The sequence below is a fragment of the Lepidochelys olivacea genome (genome assembly GCF_965140295.1).
Source record: "Lepidochelys olivacea isolate rLepOli2 genome assembly, chromosome: 22".
NCBI lineage: Eukaryota > Metazoa > Chordata > Testudines > Cheloniidae > Lepidochelys > Lepidochelys olivacea.
Window position 1 is genome coordinate 21,634,302 of NC_140432.1, and position 22,121 is coordinate 21,656,422.

Here is a 22,121-nt window from a genome sequence, read left to right on the forward strand (position 1 = left end):
CAACAGCACAGGGATGGGTAAAGCCTCACTCACCAGAGCAGATGAGCCTGAATCCACCAGCTAAGGCAGCAAAGGGAAACATGTCATGGTATTGGCCATAAGTAAAATACCAGGCACAAGAAATGCTGATGAGACTGGCAGTGACTTGGACTTTGCAGCTGTGGTACCTGACGGGGGAAGATGCATCAGGCCAGGGGGTGGGTGGGTGGGGGTGGGTTAAGCCCAGACAAAATAACTGCAGAAAAATCCCTTGGCCTCCAGGCTGCATGGGCCAGGAATGCAGCTGAGGTACCTTGGTGAGGTAAGGGAGAGCTTTCTGTCTAGGTGAGCAGCAGCTGTGATAAAAGGGGAATAACCCCCTCAGGCCTCCTCACTCAGGAAGTAGAGCTGGAAGGGTGAGAACCCAGGGGTTGCTGGCAGGAAGGTGGACTCCCGGGGGGGAAGAGAAGGCAAAGATCCCTTCCCAGAATACCAAACTTTGAGAAGCTTGTGCAAACTGGGTTGAATTGTTCGCAAAAGAGACAGACAGAGCTGACGAAGTCTTAGAGGTCCCAAACAAGTACAAGTCCACTGCGTGGCCCCAGGCCCAGTCAAGAGTTACTCCAGATTTACACCAGCGGAACCAAAGCAGAGTTTAGCCCCAATGCATTCTATGCAGTCAGCAGCTACACTGAGACAGCATTGCCTAGCTATTAGAGCACAGGACTGCGAGCTACGAACTCGCATAGGTGCTGGAACTAGGCGTGCTGCCGCACTCCCTGGCTTGAAGTGGCTTCCATCATATACAGGGTTTACATTTTGGTTCAATGGCTCTCAGAATCTTCACTATTACAAATTATTCAAGCACCCTCGGTAATGCCTGAGTTTTAATCTCAGCTCTGACACTGCCTTGTGTGATTTTGGGTAAGTCACTTCAAATACTGGGCCTCACTTTCCTCCCCCATCTGTAAAATGGGGCAATAGGACCCATCTTATAGGAGATGAGTTAATAGGTAGAAAGCTTTAAAGTAATATTTTGTGCAATGTGCATGGGGTCCGACTAGATGATGGTCCCTTTTGGGCTTAAAGTCTATGAGTATACATCATTATTAGCCTCCTGGTACAGGGTTAACAAACAAACAAAACAAAACAAAACCTTGGTTTTAAGCCTGTATTCTTTTAAGTATATTTTTGATATTCTTTCAAAAAATCCTCACCCAAAAAAAGATTAAGTTCTGGTTTTGGATTTAGAGAGAACTGAAACATGATTAAGGCACGAAAACTGTGAAAAACATGATAGATTTCTCCTCAGTTCACTATGCAATACAACGAGAGAGGAAGGAGAGGGCATCACAGGATATTTATGTCCAGCAGAAATGGTAGATTAGATGTAAAAAAAAGATTTGTATAGTATTAAGGGTTTGGATGCTCAGTTTTGACAGACTCACCATGTGACCTTGGGCAAACCACTTCCCCTTTCTGTGCCTCAGTTTCATTCTCCCTCACTCTATAAAAGTAGGGAGAACAATGCACACCCGCCTTTGCAAAGAACTTTGCGATTGATGGCATGTCATTATTTCCTGCTTGGTGTGAAGCAGGATTTGGAAAGGGTGGCAAGAAATCAGGGCTGTGTTCACAGGAGACTAGGCCACAGGTCAAGAGTAAGCAGCTAAAACCCTCATATTCCATTCTGCAAAGGCAGCAACGCAGTCCTAGGTGTGCAGTTGTTTGTGCCTTCAGTGTTGGCAATGCTCTGCCTTACGTGCCCAGGACACAGGTGTAGGACACCACAGCGGAACACCATGTCATGTAGCACTTCCCTAAGGCATACAGACGCTGCATACTACACCACAACAGCATGCCCTGTCATGTAGCATGACTTACATGTACAGAAATGCAGCCCTCTCATGTTTCTACCCCAGCAAGTGGCTGCTAGCACAAAGCAGTGCTGGGGCAACTTCAGCACCTCCTCAACACAAAACAGTGAAGGGCACATTAATGTGGATTTGGATGGGGGAGGGAAGGTTAATGCGGAAGAAAAAAAGGAGTTTTGCTCTTTGCAAACTGACCAGGTATCCTTCCTTCCCAAGTGAGAACAGTGAGCAGACCCTGGTATGATATTCCAGGGAATGGGGAGAGCTTTTCCCTGTTGTCTAGTTCACGGATAAGAGACTGGCCAAAATTGGACCCATTTATCCAGACTCTACCTGAACTTCGATAGTTCCAGATAAAATGGGCCACAGTTCCAAGCCACCCCAGGGTCCAAACTGGCGAAGACTTATGAAACCCAGATCTGTCCCAGACAGAGCAAGCCAGGTCTGAAGCACATGGGGAAGGCTGGATGCACGGCAGGTAAGCCTGTCACACCTGTAGCAGAGCCATCAATGAGAATACTCTTGGAACTGCTGCCAATGACAGTGCCCTTGCAAAGGGGAAGCACTGCAGCCTAAGAGAATGAGTCTCCAAACATAAAAACTAAGCACCAAGGGCCAAAGAGAATGGAGATGAGGCTTATCATGTGCCCAGAGAAAGGGAGGCACATGTCCCACACATCCCCAAGTCAGAAAACTCTTCATGCAGTGAGGAGGGAACAGGAATATTTAGAAGGCTAGATCCCCTGCATCATTGCTCCAGAGCTGTAGACAAGTGCATATTGCAAACTGAGCAGAAGGGACAGAAATGAGATACTGGGAAAACGACCTAATACATCCAGACTCCTCTGAGGCCAGTGCCCTTTCCACAAGAAGTTCTTGTCACCTCTGTATAGGAACCTCTCAATTCTGCCACCTCTACCCCCTAAAAACAAACAGCCCCATGGGAGTTGTAGTACAATGTCTGATTACTCCTCTGTAAAGCCAGATGCAGGCGCTAATTACTTTGGCATGCTACATTTTTAGACTGGCCTGTGTTCAGTCTCTATGCACAGCAGCCTGCAGCCCACCATGATTTCTGAGCACATGAAAAAAATGAAGAGAAAAGCAAAGACTTCTGCTTGAGCAGCCAGACAAACAAGAGAAAGGAAAAAGACTACAGCTACCAGAAGCCTTTGGGGCCACGCAGCCAACCTTCAGTTGCCAAAGGGCCTGCCTGCTCTCTTCACACTGGCTGTACTTTGATTCAATTCAGTGACTTCTACCCAGTCACTGGATGCCTGTGCTGTCCATCACCCCGTGCCTATTGCCAGCTAGGCTGACTGAAAATGACAGCCATAATCAAAGATCTGGGCTTTGAGGTGATGTTCAAAAGAAACTGTCAATTTCTCACAAAAATAACACACAGACACATAGAATTGTACTCCAAGTCAGCAGCCCAAGCTGAGCTCCCAGAGCAGCCCTGCATACCAACAGGCAGCAGGGGAGGGCACTTACTTCCTCACAAACAAGAACAAAAAAGCAAGACGACCTTTAATTTTAAACTCAAAACAATTAAACATTTGCAACTACAGGTCTTCATTTGCTACCAGGAATCCTAAGCATAAGGCACACCACATTCCTCCCAAATCTAAGAGGAAAACAAAACTGGAGTTTCCCACAAGGGCCCTCCCTTGCAGTCTCCTGGGGAAAATAAAGATTAGGACTCTGACCAATCTTTTAAGAAAAACACCTAGGAAGTCTGCAGCATGGTGGAAAAAATACCCCCCCCCCCCCGCCCAGCCCCAGACTTATCACTACACCATACAAAATGGACCTGCCTGTAGGACAGTTCTCTCATTTCAAAACACTCAGGCATTGAAAGAAAGTGGTTGGGAAACTACTTACCTTTCTCTTGCTCCGGGTCTCAAGAAAGGCCAGAGGTATTTCCCATAGTGATTCTGTCCTTTTTTTTCTCCTTTGGGCTTTTCAGCAGCTGTCTCCTCGGTGAAGCTTGTTAGAGGGGAGCTGAGGATCTGGAAGCTGCTGGGGGACAGCCATGCAGTCAGGGCTCATGGTCTTCTTCACCAACAGCCTTCCAGCCAGCTGCAGGGGGCTCTGGGGAGTGGATCATGCTCTTTCCACACACACTGGAGTCTCACCTACATGCACAGCACACACACACATTGCAAACACTCTGCCTCTCGCACACACTTTCACTCCTTCAGTTGTTTCACTTTCACTTGAGGACAATTCAGACTCAGTTTCTGGTGGGGGAGGCTGCTGGTTGCCTGATATTTAGCAGCAACTTCCCTCTTGCCACCCTGAAGTTACAGGAACCTTCTCCACAATTTTCTTTTTCCCCACTCTTGATCCTTATTATTGTTTAACTGTCTGTTAGATCCCTCCAGCTAAGAATCTCTGTATTTTTGAGAGGATGCTGTTATAAAGTGGGCAAAGCTCTGTGTATGGAGTGCTCCTTTCTCTCCCTCTTTCTCTTCCTTAGTCTGAATAATCATTTGGAGAAACAGGATCATTCACTTTGCCTTCATACAAGAAGCCAAGCAGTGCCCTGTCAAAATAAAAGCCCCAGTTTGCCTCTTCTACTGATTAACTGCTTCCTAATCTAGGTCTCCTCCTCTGGCCTCCCAGTGGTCTGATTGAGAGGAACACCTTGCAAAAAGAGATGATGGGAAACAATTAACCCCCATTGCTAAATGCCTCACCTGCACTTATGGCCCAGAGAAATAATGGCAGGAGAGGCAAAGTTTTCGAAGGACATTGATGAGGAGCCTTAAAAATATATATATTTTTTTTAAATCAAGGAAACTCTGAAAGAGCAAATCTTACAAAGTTATACACTCAGGACTGGTGCTCTTGCTTGTTCCTAGGAGTAAAAGAAGAGAAATGAGGTTTTTTTTCAAATATGAGGAAAGCTGCCCAAGCTAATGACAGAGGACAGGCAGCCCCCACGTAGGCAAACTTAGCAAATCAGCTAAACATCTGCACCTGAGTCTCCTGCTTGGTTGGCACAGTAATTAAAAGCAGCCCCTAGAGAGCCCAAGCCCCTACCAACTCCTCGCTTGGGAGTGAATTAAACTCTGACAATGAAGAGGGAGGTTCCTTGTTGCTGTTGTGGATCTGACTCACTAATGATCAGATCATATGAAAACTCTCCACAGGATTCGAGTAGAGGGCAGGATCCCTACTTTGGTTAAAAGACCAATCCTGCCACTGACTTTAGTGGAGACTGGGGTACTCAGCACGTCTCAGGATCAGGCCCTAAATCCTTTATTTGCTTTTGAACTGTTGGCTGTGAAAAGCTTAAGTCTTTCCTTTTCTGAGTGTTTTATTACAGTGGGGTCACCAAAATCCTTATTCAGGTCCATCTCCCCACCAAGGCAGAATTGTTCCCGCCTGGTATGAATTCTAGCAGATTGTGGCCTATTCCAGTTTACACATTCACAGTCCTTTCCACATGGCTCATAGGTGTCACCAAATGCCAGCACTTTTCTCAACAAGGAGGAAATGTTCTTGACTTTGATTTTTCAGCAAAGGAAGGTTCTTAAAGGACTGTACCTACTGGGTCATCCAGTGCTCTGGCTCTATGATGCTTTTGGCCTGAGAGATCCTGCTGCTGCATGGAAAGGTACAGCGTTGCTTCACTAAGGGGGCTGTAACTATGCAAACAAGAGTTACATTTCCATGCAGTAGCAGCAAAACAGAAATGTTCAGCCTAAAGCCACTAATTTTAGAATGAGGAAAATGCCAAGAACAAAAGTAAAGTTTCCAGGAGAGAGTGCAGCAGGTGTTATCTCAACAACAGGCACAGCACCTCAGAAGAGAATGGTGGCTGTCTTTGCAGTCTGGGAGAGGTAGCAGAACTGTAAAGGTACAGTACACACAAAACAAAGGCCTCACAGTTTCAAGCTCCATACACTCACTCATGCTATGCTAATACTCATGAACTAGGCTTTGCCATACACCCAAGCAGATGCAGGGTGAGCTGAGTGCTGTACAGTTAATAAGAGGGCTGGGTAATCTGTCTGACCATCCAGCTCCATCATGGGAACTTAGTAAACTCTGTGTGTGTATGGGGGGAGGGGGAGGGAAGTGGCAAATTACTGGCTATTAGAACTAATGGGATTATTGAGTACTTTACCTAAAACTAGCAGGTATGTCAGAAGCTGCTGTTCTGAGCACCCACATCTCCACTGGTCTTTCTCCCTTCAGTATGCGGGAAGATCAGAGAACAACCTAAGAACAGCCATCCTGGGTCCATCTAGCTCAGGTTTCAGAGTAGCAGCCGTGTTAGTCTGTATCTGCAAAAAGAAAAGGAGTACCTGTGGCACCTTAGAGACTAACAAATTTATCTTCCAACAATGGCCAATGCCAGATGTTTCAGGGGGAATAAACAGAACAGGGCAATTATCAAGTGGTCCATCCCCTGTCGTCCAGTCCCAGCTTCTGGCAGTCAACCCTGGTCGTCACTTGCTGCTCAGTTTAAAATCATGCATGATTGCATTGGGAGTTCACACCCTGTAAGGGAATGGCAGAGCCTACATACGAACTATGGTCACGCACCCTTGCAAGTGGCTTTTCAGGCATGTGGCTATGCAAGAAGTGTGTGTGACTCAGGAGTCTGTTTACATACATGCTGTGGTCAATGTTTAGCCAACACCAGTATCACTAACGTTTAGTCTCTATTTTGCACATACATGTTTGTGAACATACACACGTGTGGGAGCGGAGTGTACCTGCGTGCACCCCAGACTATACCCTTGTCACAGCTTCTGTCCTTTAGTCACTAAGCATCTCTGCACCACTAGGGCCTGGCTCCAACACCATTTAATTCAGCTTAACAAATCCCAGACTGATGTCCTGCTAAGTGGCAAGAAGAAGCTTCTCAGCCCAAATTCCAGCCCCCTCTGCTCCATCCTCACCCCAAACTGTCCAGGCTTCATCTCTGAATGAAACTCCACTAAACCGCATATTCAATCCAAATCCCTTACCACTTGCATCTCTCTCCAGAACCCAAGTCTGCTGGTCCTCACTCCCATGAGGAACCCAGGCATTCCACTTTCTTCTTCCTCCTTCCCCTGGGCCCACAACTTCTGCCGAGATTGGTCATTGAGTCTTCACCTCTTCTCATCTGGACAACTCCCAACCACCAACCTGACTGCCTTGAGCCCCTTCTCTTCACGCATGAAGCAGCATCTCCCTTCTCTTGCACCTAGAACTGCGGCCACGCAGCTACCCCCTTCCACTGAAATCACCTTGGCTTCCTGTCCCTTCCAGAAACCAGTATAAAATCCCCCTCCTCACTGGCAGGTCCCTCCATGGGGTTGACCCCCCTCTTCCACTCATCTAACAAGATCTAGGGGAGTGACAGGGTGGGTGAGTCGGACCAACTTTTGTTGGTGAGAGAGACAAGCTTTCAAAGCACACAGAAGTTGGCCCAATAAGAGATACTACCTCACGCACCATGTGTCTCTAATATCCTGGGACCAAAATGGCTACAACTACACTGTATACAGGATCTAGTGGAGGTATTTTAGAGTGCCTCTCACCCAAAATCTAAACAGTGCATCCTTGCCCATTTTCCTAATAAGTTCAGGAACAACCCTGCAGGGTTGTCAAGCTGGGACAGTTTGAACAAGGAAGAGTTCAGAAAAGTATAAGTGAGATTTTCCAACATCTAATTGAAAATTGCAGCACCCCGGCACAGAAGGAGTCTCTCTGCAGGCTTGAACCTGGGAGAGGAGACGGTCAGGCTAGCAGCAAAAGGAGCAGAGGAATGGAGGGGGCAAAGGGGCTTAGATACAGTTTGGCATATGCTCAGATGGAAATAACATCTATTTCAAATGCACAATTTCCTTTGGCTGGGTGGCCAGGAATAGAGACTTCCAAGCAGTGGATGGCATGCACCTCAGGAAATGTATTCCAAGTGGGAGCCTGCTGTTGGTAAAGGCATGACAGATACAGCTGAGAAAGGACCAGCTGGCTGCCAGGGCTCTTTGCAGGCCCCTGCTCTGCCTCCTGCAAGCAGAAGGGAGCTGTACAACACGCACACATTAGGCTATTAAACCAGTCCACCCACTTTTGGCTGATGCCAGCAGCATCCTAACCAGGATGTGTCACCTTCCTGTCTGCAGCACACTAACTGTTCAGGGGTGGGTTGGGGAGAGTGGAGAAGGCTGGAGGCAGGGACCACTTGGCAGCCTCTTAAAGCATTGCAAAGCTAAAGGGGATCCAGGGACAAACAACCAATCTCAGCCGATGGGAAGCAGCAGCCCTAATTGGAAATGAAAATACACCATTCCCTCCTGCTCCACGTGCATACATGAGTGGCCACAGCCAGAGAGAGAGACACCCTATATTATTAACCCTCCCATGGCCAGCAGGGAGGAATGTCACAGCAAGAAAGCAAATGTGGCCTCTGGCAAGCAAAGATCCAGGAGTCAGGTCTAGCCTTGCATTTGTTGTGTCAAGGTCTATGATCTTTCAGATCTCACGAGCTAAGCAGGTATGGCCTAGGTCAAAAAATATTTGATAGACCTCAAAGGAATACCCAAGAGCTTCAGGGAGCTTCAGGGAGCTGGTATCTTAGGTAGACACTGTTCTTTGCTTTCAGTCATACAGAACCAATGTGAAAGCAAGGCACTGGAGCACTGTATTGCAGGGAGCACTGTGGACAGCTTACTTGGGGACACTCCCCACAAAGTCATTGCTACGCTACAGGGAAGTATGTGGGTAACACAGCAGGGCATGCTCTTCCACCAAGTTAGCACTCACCCGTGTCCCAGCCTGATGCTACAGGGTACAGTGTTGCAGGAGGTGCCATCTTTTGTGAAGACGTAGAAGTGCAGCATGCAGTAGCCTTATCCATAGGATTCCTCAGCAACCCTCCCTCTTCCACCACCTGAGAGCAGGCAAGGTGGGCAGCTTTAGAAGGGGAGACAGCACTCCCTCTGAGATCCCCAGTAGGAATTAGCAATGAATGGTGGCCCAAGCACACTCCAAAGTCTCAGAAACCAGAAAGCAAATAAAATGACCCTCAACTTTTTCAGATCGTAAATCTTGTGATTTTTTTTTTTTTTTTTGGCAGCCTGACATGATTTTTGGAGGCTTGGGGCTAAGAACAGTGAGTGGCATGATTGTTTTCTGACCTGGCAGGGGTTGGGAGGCTCATGTGTGCAAAGCACTCTGAGCTGCAGGCTCTCTCTGTCCCCCAGCCTGCACTGGGACAGACCTGGCACTCTGCCGACTGACTCACAGGAACTGCAGCTGAGGGTTTGTGCACCACTGCCCCCTTGTGGAGTGTGCCTAAACTGCTGATTCCCAACAGCTCTCTCTGCTTGGCTGAAGAGGTGCCAGGCAGGCAGTCGGAATGTCATTGCCTCTACTTGAGGAAACATCTTTCCCTGCCTGAAGTGTGCGTCAGTCACACAGGTAACCTCAAGTCCTACATGTCACAGGTTAGCGAATCGAATCTGCTAAGGAAAGAGTGGAAACAAGGGCAATGTTGCCTTCCCAGTAGGCTTTGCACATACATGCTGAAACTAGGGGTGCTGCCACATCCCCTGGCTTGAAGTGGTTTCCATTATATACAGGGTTTACAGGTTGGTTCAATGGCTCTCAGCACCCCCACTATACAAACAAATTGTTCCAGCCCCCCTGGCTTTGCACCCAGCTTGGGATCTCAGGATGGAACAGCTGCGTCTACCAGTAATGATGCTTTTCCTCTTTTTTAGCACCTGGCATGTGAAAAATCTCAGGGTATTTTGGGATGTTAGTAATGAAGACTCCCATGAAGTAGATGCCAGTATTAAGCTTACTTTATAGCCTGGGAAACTGAGGCACTGGAAGGGAAAGTGAGTTACAGACAGAGCTGGGAAAAGAACCCATGAGTCCTGGATCCCCAGTCCCCAATCTCATCACTAGACCCCACTCTCTTCCTACAGCTACGGTGTTGTTTTTAATTTGGACTATAAAATAATAAACTAAGACAAAGAGAATCCGTGTGAATGTGTGGGAACAGGGTGGTGGCATCGCTAACATTCATGCTGTACTCTAACAGGTGAGCAAACCACAGCCTGTGCTCCCCAGACAGGAGCAGGAAATGATGTAATTCATTTGACAATCATACTTATTGAGGCCACGTTGTTCCTTTGGTTGTTTGCATTTTGGGTACAGAGCAAGCTGGAGTGGCATGAATGAACACAATATGCATGAAATTCTGCAGAATTTACCAAAGTAAACTTCAGATATTGCCGCCAAGAGACACCCAAGGGAAGAGAGAGACACTCACTGTTCCCAAAACCCAGAGAGAAGGGATCCAAATTCTCTTTTGAAGGTATTTTCCCCAAGGCACTGAGCGGCTTTGCACCTGAGGAGAGCAGCAAACAGGCTGGAGTAGAGAACGGGGACAATCTGGCCACAGTGCCAAAATAATACAGATATCTCTATTCACCCCTGTATAACAGTGGCCCTTCCTTGGAGGAGGATCTCAGCTTGCTTCACACAGCCACACATGAACCCTCCTTCTTACAGGCAGGGAAACAAAGGCACAGAGAGGTGAAGCCCAAGCTCCCATAACGAATGCATGGCAGGTTCCAGGTCTTTACACTCCTCACTCTCTGCTCTCACCCCTAGACCACACTGGCTCTCACTATTGTCTCAGAACACCAGGCAAGTCTCCAGCATGCCCAGCGTTTGTCTATGAAATTCCTGAAGATGTGGGAGCCTCACAAAGGTCCCTGCTCTGAATGGGCCACACCCTGGAACAGCACAACCTGTTTCGGATGCTTCTCTGAAGTATATCTGAGCACCTGCCCTAGGGTCCTGCATGTGGGTCAGACCCAAATGTTTTCAAAGCTTATGGGGCAGGCATTCTCACTCGGCCTCCAGCAGGTTGCCTAGCCCTACTCTCACATCATGGCCCCACGTGACCGGCAAGTGGTGAGATAATGCAATCATAGAATATCAAGGTTGGAAGGGACCTCAGGAGGTCATCTAGTCCAACCCCTGCTCAAAGCAGGACCAATCCCCAATTTTTGGCCCAGATCCCTAAATGGTCCCCTCAAGGATTGAACTCACAACCCTGGGTTTAGCAGGCCAATGCTCAAACCACTGAGCTATCCCTCCCCCCAATGCTCTGCCCTGCTGGGCACCTTCTAGATCTAAACTTCCCTAGCACTCTGGATTCTGATCTGTACCCCCAGTCTGCATGGGGCTGGGGATTTTCACGGCTTTACCCTTCCTTCTCTCCCCATAGCAATGTAAAGTCATTAATATATCTAATGCCCTATGAGTGCAGCCGACCACGGCACACAGAGGTTTAATAAAAGCACCTGACTGCTGCTGTCTGGCATAGTGGCACCCAACACTCATGTGGAAGGGGTATAGATGCTGGCAGCACCTTTCTCCAGCTGCCTCCGATCCAGATGGAGCATACCAAGCCCCCTGTTCGCCAGGCCCTCCAGCCACCTTTCCCTTGTCCTCTTTTTCTTTTTCCTTGGCCTCCTGGGCTCACATCTCTCCCAGGCTGTGCGCATGAAAGCGATAGAGTGAAACTGGGAAAGGTCAGCAGGAGGACCAGGCGCTACTGGCTCACTGCTGAGCCTTTGCCTTTAATTAACATCTGCTGAGCAAGCCATCCTCCCTACACTTGACTCTTACTCCCCATCTCCCCTTCCCCTCCTCTGTCATTATGCCCACACCAGGAGAGACAGGACGGCAAGGCGATGGGGGAAGCAGAGTCCCTGGAGCTCCTCACAGCCTCCCTATGCCAAAAACAACAAAATCCCAGCAGCTGATTCCAGGAGCTGCCTGGTACATCAGCATGTTAATGAGTCCAAGGCTGAGCAGCCCAGACCGGCTGCTACCTGCTTCTGCCACACACGGAGCTTTCCTGACTTTGGGCCATTTGGGTTTTTTCCTCTTGTAATTTCTTTTCAGTAAATTCAGCATTAGCAAAAGGTGCTGTTTTGACAGCATGGTAGATCGAAGCCCTCTCTCCATCGCCAGCACACACAACGGCAGGGCAGGCTCCTCCACGCTGCCCCAACAATGTGCCACTCCATTGCCCTCAGTGGACCCCTCCAGGCACTTGGAGATTTCAGGCTCCCTGGCCCAACCAGCCCTTGGCCCTTTGCTGGCAGGAAAAGGACTGTTAAATTGTATACATCCATGCTCTAGAAACCCACCACACCAGAGACCTACCAAACCCATCCCCAACAGGCCAATGACCAGCAATCAGCAGGTACAACTGTCACTCACTACTGCCTGGGGGTGGATTGGAACCAGCACCCTAGAGGCTCCATACCCCACTCCCTTCCTCATCTCCTGAGTCTGAAATTACATTTCACCATAGGTTTCTGTACCACCGACTGTTTGGCTCCACTGTTATTTCCCTTGCAGAGAAGGGTCCCCATTACAGCATGTGTGCTGGGATGGGGAGCAGGATAAAGGAAGAGGAGGCAAGTGCTCTGCTGGACAAGTCAATGCTGGGGTGTCCCTCCCCCAGTGCTCCAAACAGCAGCTCCTTTCCTCTCTGTTGGGAAGGGAGGAATATTGCTTTCCCCACTGTACAGGGAGGCTGTGATACAAACTGGCCCAACTCACTGCAGAAAGCTGGGAAGGAAAAGAACTTCGCTTCAATACCTATCTCCTCACCTCATAAGAAAGGACCCTGTTTGGAGCTGCAACCTCCAAGGATCAGGGAGTGATTGTCTCTTACTGTCCTGGCCTGACCCTAACCCATCAGCCTGTGTAGCTGTTGCTTCCTACCATTTTCTGTTGACTGACAGGTGGTAAGCAAATGCCCTAAAGAAACTTCATGAGCTAGTCTGCAATGGAGATAGACAGTGGGACAGGCTGGTTTCTGTTGCATATGTATTGGCACAGGGTTTAATTCACCAAAAAAGTGGTTAATTGTTTTAGCATGAACTAAGCTGTACTCACTGTGAGATGCCATCTTCTTGTTGGCTAATTGTGCCAGAGAATAGTTTTTAAAAGTGATGCACTGTTGCAACTAATGTTCTAGCCCACACCTGTGTTTAATGGGTTAGTCCAGAGACACAGGTGTGCTACACAGCTCATTGAGAACAGAGGACTGGCTTCCATCTCAGGTAAATGGTGGTATTCAATCCTCAGTTCTTTAGAATCTCTTTTCTACGTTTGATAAGAGTTAGAGATAGGCCCAGCGTACAAAATTCAGGTGCAGATTTGGAACCTTCCCAACCAGAGTTGTCGTCTGGACCAGGTTTGTTGCAGGCCAATTTATACCTTGGCATTTTGTTAAGGAAACCAAGCAGGTGCCTTGTGATTCATTATATAGTAACCAAGCTGAAGAACTCACACTAAGCCCCCTGAGAAGCCCTAGGCAGGAACAGAAGGGCTGCAGACACCTGGGATGATGCTGGAGGAAGCCAGAACCCTGTAATGGGCTCCATCCTGATCCCAACAGGTTGGTGGAGTTTGGGATAAATAGGACCTAGATCCCAATCAGTCTTGAGTCTGCTCATCCCTGCTGAGCCCCTTTGCCCCTCCACACCAGCCCCAGCCTGATGCAGTGACCAGGGGTATGTCTACGCTGCAATTAAAACTCCATGACTGGCCTGTGCCAGGTGACTTGGGCTACGGGGCTGTTCAGTTGCTGTGCAGACATTTGGGCTCGGGCTGGAGCCTGGGCTTTTGGACCCTGACAGGTGGGAAGGTCCCAAATGTCTATGCAGCAATTAAACAGCCCCTTAGCCCAAGTCATCTGGCATAGGCCAGCCATGGGTTTTTAATTGCAGTGTAAACATACGCAGGGAGACCCATGTGGGCAAAGCCCTTCATTACATCCATGAATTAGGACCAATTAACCATACCAGAGTTAATTCCATGACTCACAGTTAGCTGGAGCTATGTCTCAGTGAAGCGTTTCCTCAGCTTGTCTCTCATTCCAGCACTATGCAGCAGAGCCACTGGAGAACAGAGCAGGTGTGGTGTGGTGAGGGTAAGTCCCTGCCTTGTACTGCAGCCCCTGCAGGCAAGTGCTGTGAAATGTGCCCATTCTGACTTGGCACTGCTCTGCACTCACTCACACTGCGTACATGAGGACACACAGTGCAGAGCATTGCCCCACCAGTCCCTGTGGAAATCAGCTCCACAGACTACACTAGGGTCAAGCAGGAAAGAGAAGGCCCTTTGCTCTGCCGCGAGGACATCAGCTGCGAGGATCCAGCCCAGGGTGGCTTTGTGTGCTCAGGTGCTGGATCCTCCTGCTCCCATACATGCAGCACACGTGGCTCTGGCATTTGGGCTACACTCTGGTACAGGTGGGGCTGGACTCATTCATGTCCTACCCTCACTGGAAACTGCTGCACAGAAGGCATAAGCCAGAAAGGGAGAAGGGATGAAGGCTGCACCCATGCTGGGAAGGGCAGATGATTCCACTACCACCATGAAGCTGTTTTGCCTGCCAGCTTCTCCTGACTCTCCCCTCAGATCTTGCCAGCCTCCCATGCTCCCCAGCTCTTTGGGGTCTCAGTCTCATTTCTGTGGGTTTTTGTTTTGTTTTGTTTTTTTTAAATGGTACGACAAGGTGCTGTGTCAAAAATATAAAAAACAAAAAAACCCACCCAACAACCTGGGATCCAAATAAAGGTAGGTCTGTGCCCAGCGCAGCAGTCTCCAGGCTGACTAGGGAAGAATGAGTTCCCTTATCGCAAGCTCATTAGAGTCTGACCAGCAAGGCAGCGGCACTACCTATTCCACCTCTGCAGCTGCCTGGGCAGCATGTGCTCATTGGTCGGACGGATCTGAAGAGGGCCATGATGAGGATCTCCTCTTCACTTCTATAGCGCCTTTCATAGTAGGACCTCAGTCTGCTTCACAAACCCTAACTCATTAACCATCATTGCCCCACTGCACTGAGGGGAAACTGAGGCACAAAGCAGTGTCCTGGTGAAGACCACCCAGTGATTTAATGTATGACCTAGGAATGGGCTTGGGAATTCCAGGCTCTTGCTCAATGTTTGCCTCCCAAAGCTGCGCATAAATCTCAGGAGTCCTGACTCCCAGCCTCCTGCTCTAACTGCCAAGTCTGGGTTCTTGAGAGCTTCATGTATACTGCAGTTGTAAAGGCACAGGTCTGGGCCTGGTTTGGGGTGGCAGAGAGGAGAGCCCCATCCAGCTAAGCAGGTCTTCCCCCACCCCCAAGTAACATACATACTACAGTCACAGTGCAGCTACTGCACCACTTTCCTGCAGAGATCTAGGGCTGCCACAATTCCAGAAGCATTACTGGGTTGCCATGTTTCTCGATGCTTGTGTAGCCTCAGTATCCCTGCAATACCAGATGTACCCTGCATACCTGTGCAGCCCCAGTGCTGCTGCAATCCTACCTGCACTGCCCTAGCACTGTCATTCCCGTGCTCACTGTATGCCTGCGCAGTCCCAGTGTTGTTGCAATCTTACATGCCTACTGCTTCTCAGAGGATGCCCTAAACCCAGATCCATCATGCTGTCTGCAAAGCCCTGGCACTGCTGTGAACCTGGACATCCCCTGGCCAGGGAGATCAGTACAGCTCCTACCGGACTGACCAAGGGGAGGCTCCTTGGCAAATCTGAGGTCAAGGCCCTTGCTATGTGCTTTGTCTGTAGTAACATGCATGACTCATGCAGCAATTCAGGCCTGTCCTGGGGCAGCCAAATGCTGGAAGGAGAGAATTTGTTTGGAAATCAGGCTACCAGCTGCCTCTCGCTCTGATCTTTCTGTCAAAGAGGGGTGGGGCCAAGTGGTTCCTATTAAAGGTTCCTATTCCGTTGGTCCCAGGGCTGGTGTGTTTGTTGCACAAGGCCCCACACAGACCTCTGCTTTGCTGCCAATAGACTTGTCACACTGGTGATGTCCAATGTGGTGTCTGGGTGGCAGCCCAAGACATGGGCAAACACAAACCAGCCATCTGGAATCTTGGGATCCCTGTGCTCCAAGTCAGGAGAGAGCTGGTGTAGTTCTGGAGCCAGCTAAGGGTGGGAGCTGGCACTCCCATCACAGACACAAGGTGGGTGAGCTAACATCTTTTATTGGACTAGCTTCTGTTGGTAAAAGAGACAAGCTTTCAAGCCACACAGAGCTTCAGAGCTGTCCAGATCTGAAGAAGAGCTCTGTGTAGCTCGAAAGTTTGTCTCTTTCACCAACAGAAGTTGGTCCAATAACAGATATTACCTCATCCAGCTTGTCTCTCTAATATCTGGGGACAAACACAGCTACGATATCTCCCATCCTAGGCGGACAGCAAATGCACCATTGGGAGCCAGAGGCTAAAAGAGTAGCCTGAAGAGTAAGACCTGGATCCTAGTGCAGCAAGGGAGGCTGCTGGAGCAGTCACCAGCAGAACTAACGTCCTCGTCTGCCGTCAGCACAGATCGCCACACAGTGCAATGAGGATGGCAGGGACCAAAGGGTTAAACCATTTAGCAAGACCACCAGTGTGATAAATGTAGCAATCAGCAGAGACAGCCCTCCCACCGCCACCTAGGGCTAGGGCTGGCTGGGGAGTAGGGAAGGTGGCAGTGAAAGAGGTGGGTTGGGAGGACTCTTATCCTGATACGGCTCCTTCCTTCCTAGTGAGGGTTTGGAAACACTGAGCAGGCAGGGCTGGCTCTGAAATCCCAGCGCCTCAGTGACACAAAGCCAGCCACATCTCCCCTCTGAAATAAAGGAGAGTTAGGGGCTGATGTGGGCCAGGGACAGGCAGACGTGCATCCTGCCTTGCTTACACCCATGCACCCTGCTCGCTTCAGTGGATGCTACAGGCCATGGGGCAAGGGCTGTGCACGTTTGGGGGTGGGGGAGAGACAGACAGATCTTGGGGTGGATGGATGGAGAAAGACACCATTCCACCCCCCAGGAGTGAGGTTTTCCTATGACATTCCTGGTTGGCTGCGCAGGTGTGAACAGGCCCTGCACAGGCTGCAGGGGATTTCAGGTTAGTACACACAGATAGGTGGTTGGCTCTGCTGTTGGCTGGCTGCTATTGCATTCCTGAGCTCCCCCTCCTGCACAAGCACCTGGCTCTGCTCCTCCAAGCACTCTGCACCTCTGAAACTCCTCTGACAACAAACCTGATAGGGAGAGCACCCCAAACATACACACGGTATGTTGGTAAATACATACCTGAACGTGTAACTAAACACACAGGGTGTAATAGACGCACACAGTACATACATACATACACATGTTCTACTGCACACAGAAAGTATAATACATACATAGGGCATGGATGAAGACATGCATCCTGTGTACTCAGACATACATGACAAACAGTGTTGCGCTTCTGTTGTGCCTTTTATTTGAGGATCATAAAGTGCTTTAGTAAGAATAATGAACTCTGGAGAGGTGGGTTGGTTTAATTAACCCGATTGTACTGATGGGGACACCAACAGTCAATTATGGAACTTACCCAAGGTCACAGAGAAGGCCTGACTCCAAATCCCCTTCCTCCTTTACACACACTTACAGTCCCTATTTCTTCACCATTAGTGGAGTTCTGAGGCTTGGACATTGCAGGCAATTGACTTCCTGCTCTCACTCTCTCAGGCATTGCTAGGCCACCCATCAGTGGTCTAAGCTCTGAGTGCTGCTTGTGCCCAGGGCCCAGTGGACTTATCTGGCCCAGGTTCCAAGATAGTCATTTACTCAACTATCTACAACATCTTAATAATGTGGCCACAGTCACCAGCTGCGAGAAGGTCCTGGCCCTGCATGAGATTAGTTCTGTGCGCCAGGCAGGGACTCTAAGACAAAGCAAGGAATACAGCACTTCACTGAAGCTAAAAGGGGTCCCAACCTGGCCCTGCTGCCCAGATGGTGCCAGCTCCCCTGCATGCTATGAGGAAGGCTTATCTGACTCGTGTTTAGAGCAGGGGACTGGACATCAGGGATTCTGGGTTCTGTTCCCAGTTCTGCCACTGTGGCTTTAGGTCAGTCCCTCTCCCACTCTGTGCCTTAGCTTCCCCATCTGTACACTGGGAATAACGAGACTTTCGTGCCCCAGGAGGGTGCTGAGCAGCCAAATTCCTTACCATCGGAGAACCGCTTGGAGACATTTGGAGCTAGCAAAGGGCCACGCTTCCTTTCTGTTGTTCTCAGCCCCGCCCCATGCACTCAGCTTTCACCTTTTCTTTGGCCCCTGCCCTGTTTAAACTCAGTATCTCTGCATCTGTGAAGCCTTTAGGGAAAGACCGAGAAGCAGCATTTTAGGAGCACCAGGCTGGGGAGGCAGAGGGTGCATAGCCCTTCGTATACTGACCCATTGACCTATGGTCCCCAGCCCTGGGGCTCACATCTTCGATGGAGAAGATGAGCTGTCCTCAGCATCCTCCCTGCACCAGTCTCCCCTCCCACTCTCCTCATCTGGATTCTCCTCTTCTTTCACCACCTGGTTTACTCCTCTCTCTCTCTCTCTCATCTTCTCCTCTCAAGCTCCATTTTTTCCCTTTCTCTCCTCCATCTCCCCTGTTCCTTTCATCCACCCCTCCCATGCTTACTTCATCTGCTTCTGCTCCCTCACATACTTCTGTTCTACCCTCTCTCCGCAGAGATGCACTGGGACACTAGTAGGTTGGTGTGTTTCAGTCCGTGGTGGGCAGAAGAAATTGATCTCTCTCCTGCACCTCTTTGTCAAGGTGGAACAAACAATTTGTAGAACTGCCCCCTGCAAGAACTCCCATTGACCTTGGATCTACACATGATGGGCTTGCAGGGTTGCCCGGTACTGAACTCTCTGAACCAATGGGGTTTGCAGAGCTGGCCTTGAAGCCTCCAAAGTTTGGGCTCACCCAGGTAATTTCTGGTATTTCCTGCTTCTACTCAGACTAGGGCTGCCCCAAAACAGCTCCTCACATGGGAGTTTTAACCTTTGGCTTCTAGGCCCAGCTCACAAAAATCAGGCAGCATCTGTGAGTTTGTGAAACTTTCCCAAACCTTGCAACAGATTCCGTTGAGGCAAGTGGGAAGCAAAGGGGGGCTTATTCCTATGTCTTTGGCCAAAAGTGTCCTCCATGTCATGTAGGGTGCTGTCTGCCTGGCCTCCTGCCAAAGGTATTTGGGGCCATTAGCTTTAGTAGGAGTTACAGCTCTGAGGTTGGATTTGTCCCAGGAGTTGAAGATGGGAAGACTGCTAAATGAGATCAAGTGGGGAGAATGGAGCCCGTGGGCCTTCCCAGTTTGACTTCTCCGTAGGAGCTGGGACTTCACAGGCTGCCATCTGACTGCTAGAGAAGAATCATCTGGATTCCCCTGAGGTAGGGCGATCAGATAGCAACTATGAAAAAACGGGACAGAGGTGGGGGGTAATAGGCACCTATATAAGAAAAAGTCCCAAAAAACAGGACGGTCCCGATAAAAACAGGACACCCTACCCTGAGGAGACTAGTGTTTGATGTGAACAAGGTGTGGCAAAAGTGAGCTGCAAGGCTGTACAGGAGAAAAGGGGGTGCCATCTGGTGGGCTAGAATGGATTAGCAGCAATGTCACCTGTCAAGGCTTCTGGTCACATCTCTAGTCCCCTGGCTGCAGGAAAGGCAAGGGTCAGAGATAGGATGGGAGGGCGAATGATTTGTAGCACAAATTCTGCCATGGTGGTCAGTGCAGGGGTCACAACATGCTGGATACCCCATTCTGCCAGAAGAGCTCCTCCGGACATTCCCATATTGCATACTGAGGGAATGGGAAGCTCCAGTGAGCTTCCAGGTCAGAGAACTGGGAGGGGGAGATGCTGGAATCAGCTTGTCAGGGAGGTTAATCCTGCCACAAAGCCACTCCTAATCCTGTTAAAGATCCATTGCTGAAAACTACGAGTAGGCCCTGGATAAATCACATCACCCTGCACCAGCCTACGGACATACAGACTCACACCTCCAGCCAAGCTGGAGGGAGGGGCTATCCATTCATTCCCCATCCCCAAGACAGGCACCATCTCTCCATCCATGTCAAGTTTTCATGAGAGCCCCTTAATGAATTGTTTTAATTAGCTAAGGAGGCAAAGGAAAGCAATGTAAGGCACTTTCCCCTACCCTGCACCTCCCTAAGGACTGAGCATTTTTGCCCTTCGGCCAGCTCCTGGCAGCCTGGGAAAGGGGGCACCAGGCCTGGGAATTAAGGACTTTTATTTCTTTCCTATTTTGTTTTGAGAACTTCTGTAGCTAAAATATGCAAATTAGAGTCATCCTCAGGGACACACGTGGTCCAGTTTTGACCTCAGTGGCCCAGCCTCATCTCTGCAAGGAGACAACCTTTGGGGCGCACAGAGTCTTCTCTGAAGCCAAACTCTGTGGCTCAGTCCTGTTTCCACTGTAAACACAAGCTCAGGTGCCACCCTAAGGTTGGAGGCAATTACTAGGTGGCAGAGAGCAGCTCTGCTCCCCAGATGGGGATGATATCTCTGCTCCCAAGGTTCCCTTGGCAAGGCACACACTGGGCACTGCTCTTGTTGGTGAGTGGAGACGAACAAGTTCTCTCTGTTGCTGTAGTTTTCTTCCAGCTGCCAGAATCCTGCATCCTGGTTATTTTACTGTCTAATATCCATGAATCCCTGGAGACAGATGCCCTTCTGCTTCTGCAGAGCAGGGACAGAATGTTTTCCCCCATCAGTGTGCCTCAGCCCTCCCTGGGATGCAGAACTTAGGAGTGAGACGGGAGTACTGGCACCAGTTCTTGGTCTCCACCACATTTTGTGATGTGGGCATTGGTTCCCTGAGAACTGAAATGAGACCCACCAAAGTAATCTCATCCAGGGTGCCACTGCACAGCCATCAGATGGGTCTCTGGTAACCTGATCTGGATTCAGACTGGCAGCTGTGAAGGGAGAGGGCCCTTGAGTCATTACCAGTCAGAGGAAGAGACAGAGGACTCAGACTCCAGATAGCAGAAAGGTGAGTGATTCCAAGGATGGTCATATTTGGTAAAGGATCCATCATCCCGTCTGCAGAGAAAAAGACTTCCCCCCCACAGCAGGCCCTGGCCCATCACCAAAGCTCATGCAGCAAACTGGGAGGCAACCCTGTCCCTGGTACAGACAGCCTGGGGGCTTGGAGTCCATCCCTATGAAAGCAAAATGCAAAGATGTGTTTATCCCCCGCTGGAGCTGCCACAAGGCCTGCTGGCAGCATCTCTGGAAAGCAGTGGCTTATGTGGGATGGAAAGAATCCACTGAGGCATCCAGGAATGGAATGTTTCACTTAACAGGCCAAAAACAGCATTGGCAGGACAGGACTGGGGGGGTCCGAGAGATGAGGCAGCCATTTCAGAGTGGGATGTAAGGGTCGGGAGAGGCAGATATAGCTCCCGTCTTCCCCAGTGTGGAGCAGAAGGGGGCATGGATGGCCTTCCCAACTGGGGTGGGGCAGCGGGGGAACCTAGGGACAGAGATGACTCCCAGGAAATAAAACTAACAGCCTTTGGAAATTAGGGACTGGGACCAAGAGGGGAGACCCCAAGCTGCTCGGCAAAGTCCTGCCCACACAGGGCTGGGTGGGATTAATCTCCCAGCGACATTTTGATTCAAGGGCCCACTGAAGCCATGAGACTCAGGGCACAGGGAGCTGGGGAGCTAGTTCAGCCCCCCAGTGCTACTCTGTGCAGTTCAGATCCTTCATCTCTACGTAACCAAATGAGTCAACTGGCCCCTTCTTGATTTTGACAGGTGTCAGCAAAGTGACACAAAGCGAGCAGAGTCCGATACAGGAGTGTAGAGGGTTGGGGGCGGGGGTGAGGTGTCACTCACACACACACACTTCACTGCCCTGATACCCCTTACTCCTCTGCAGCACCCCATTTCCAGGACATACCCAGGGGGGATGAGGTTTAGTCCCCTGCGGTGAGCTCTTCCCAGGTGTCAAACCTGACAAAGACCCTCTAATTGCTGCATCAGCCTGTTGTACCAAACCAGCCCCATCCTTCTGGTGCTGGTCAGCCCTGGCCTCATCAAGGAAGAGACAGAGGATGCAGACTTAGGACAAGGAGCGGGTTTATTGTGGTACCTTACCTCCTCCTTGCTGAGTCACACAGCTCCTTCCCCTTCCTGACATATCCATCAATAACACAGGTGCGCTTTCTTTTTGCAGAGGTGGATTAATAGGGATGTAAGCAGAGAAACAATAGCAGAGCTAGAGAAAGGAAAGAACCAGAGATATAATAATCCTCATCCCTACCACACACAACCTTCCATCCCAGGCAGAATGATGGAGATGCAGCTACCTTTGAGGCAAAGCATGGCAGCCAGGGCACAGCACACTGCT

General features: G+C 49.7%; 1 protein-coding gene across 2 annotated transcripts in view; it reads right to left on the bottom strand.

Moving 5' to 3' along the window:
- Positions 1-22,121, bottom strand: part of BCL9L (BCL9 like) — a 172,135-nt gene that overhangs the window by 90,878 nt on the left and 59,136 nt on the right. Inside the window, exon 1 of one of the 2 annotated variants that reach the window (XM_084611707.1) lies at positions 3,738-4,350. The exons of the other annotated variant lie outside the window; for it this stretch is intronic. The gene's annotated coding sequence lies outside the window, so the exon portion shown is untranslated. Of the gene's footprint in view, positions 1-3,737; positions 4,351-22,121 lie in introns of those variants that run through there. 2 annotated transcript variants of the gene reach the window in all.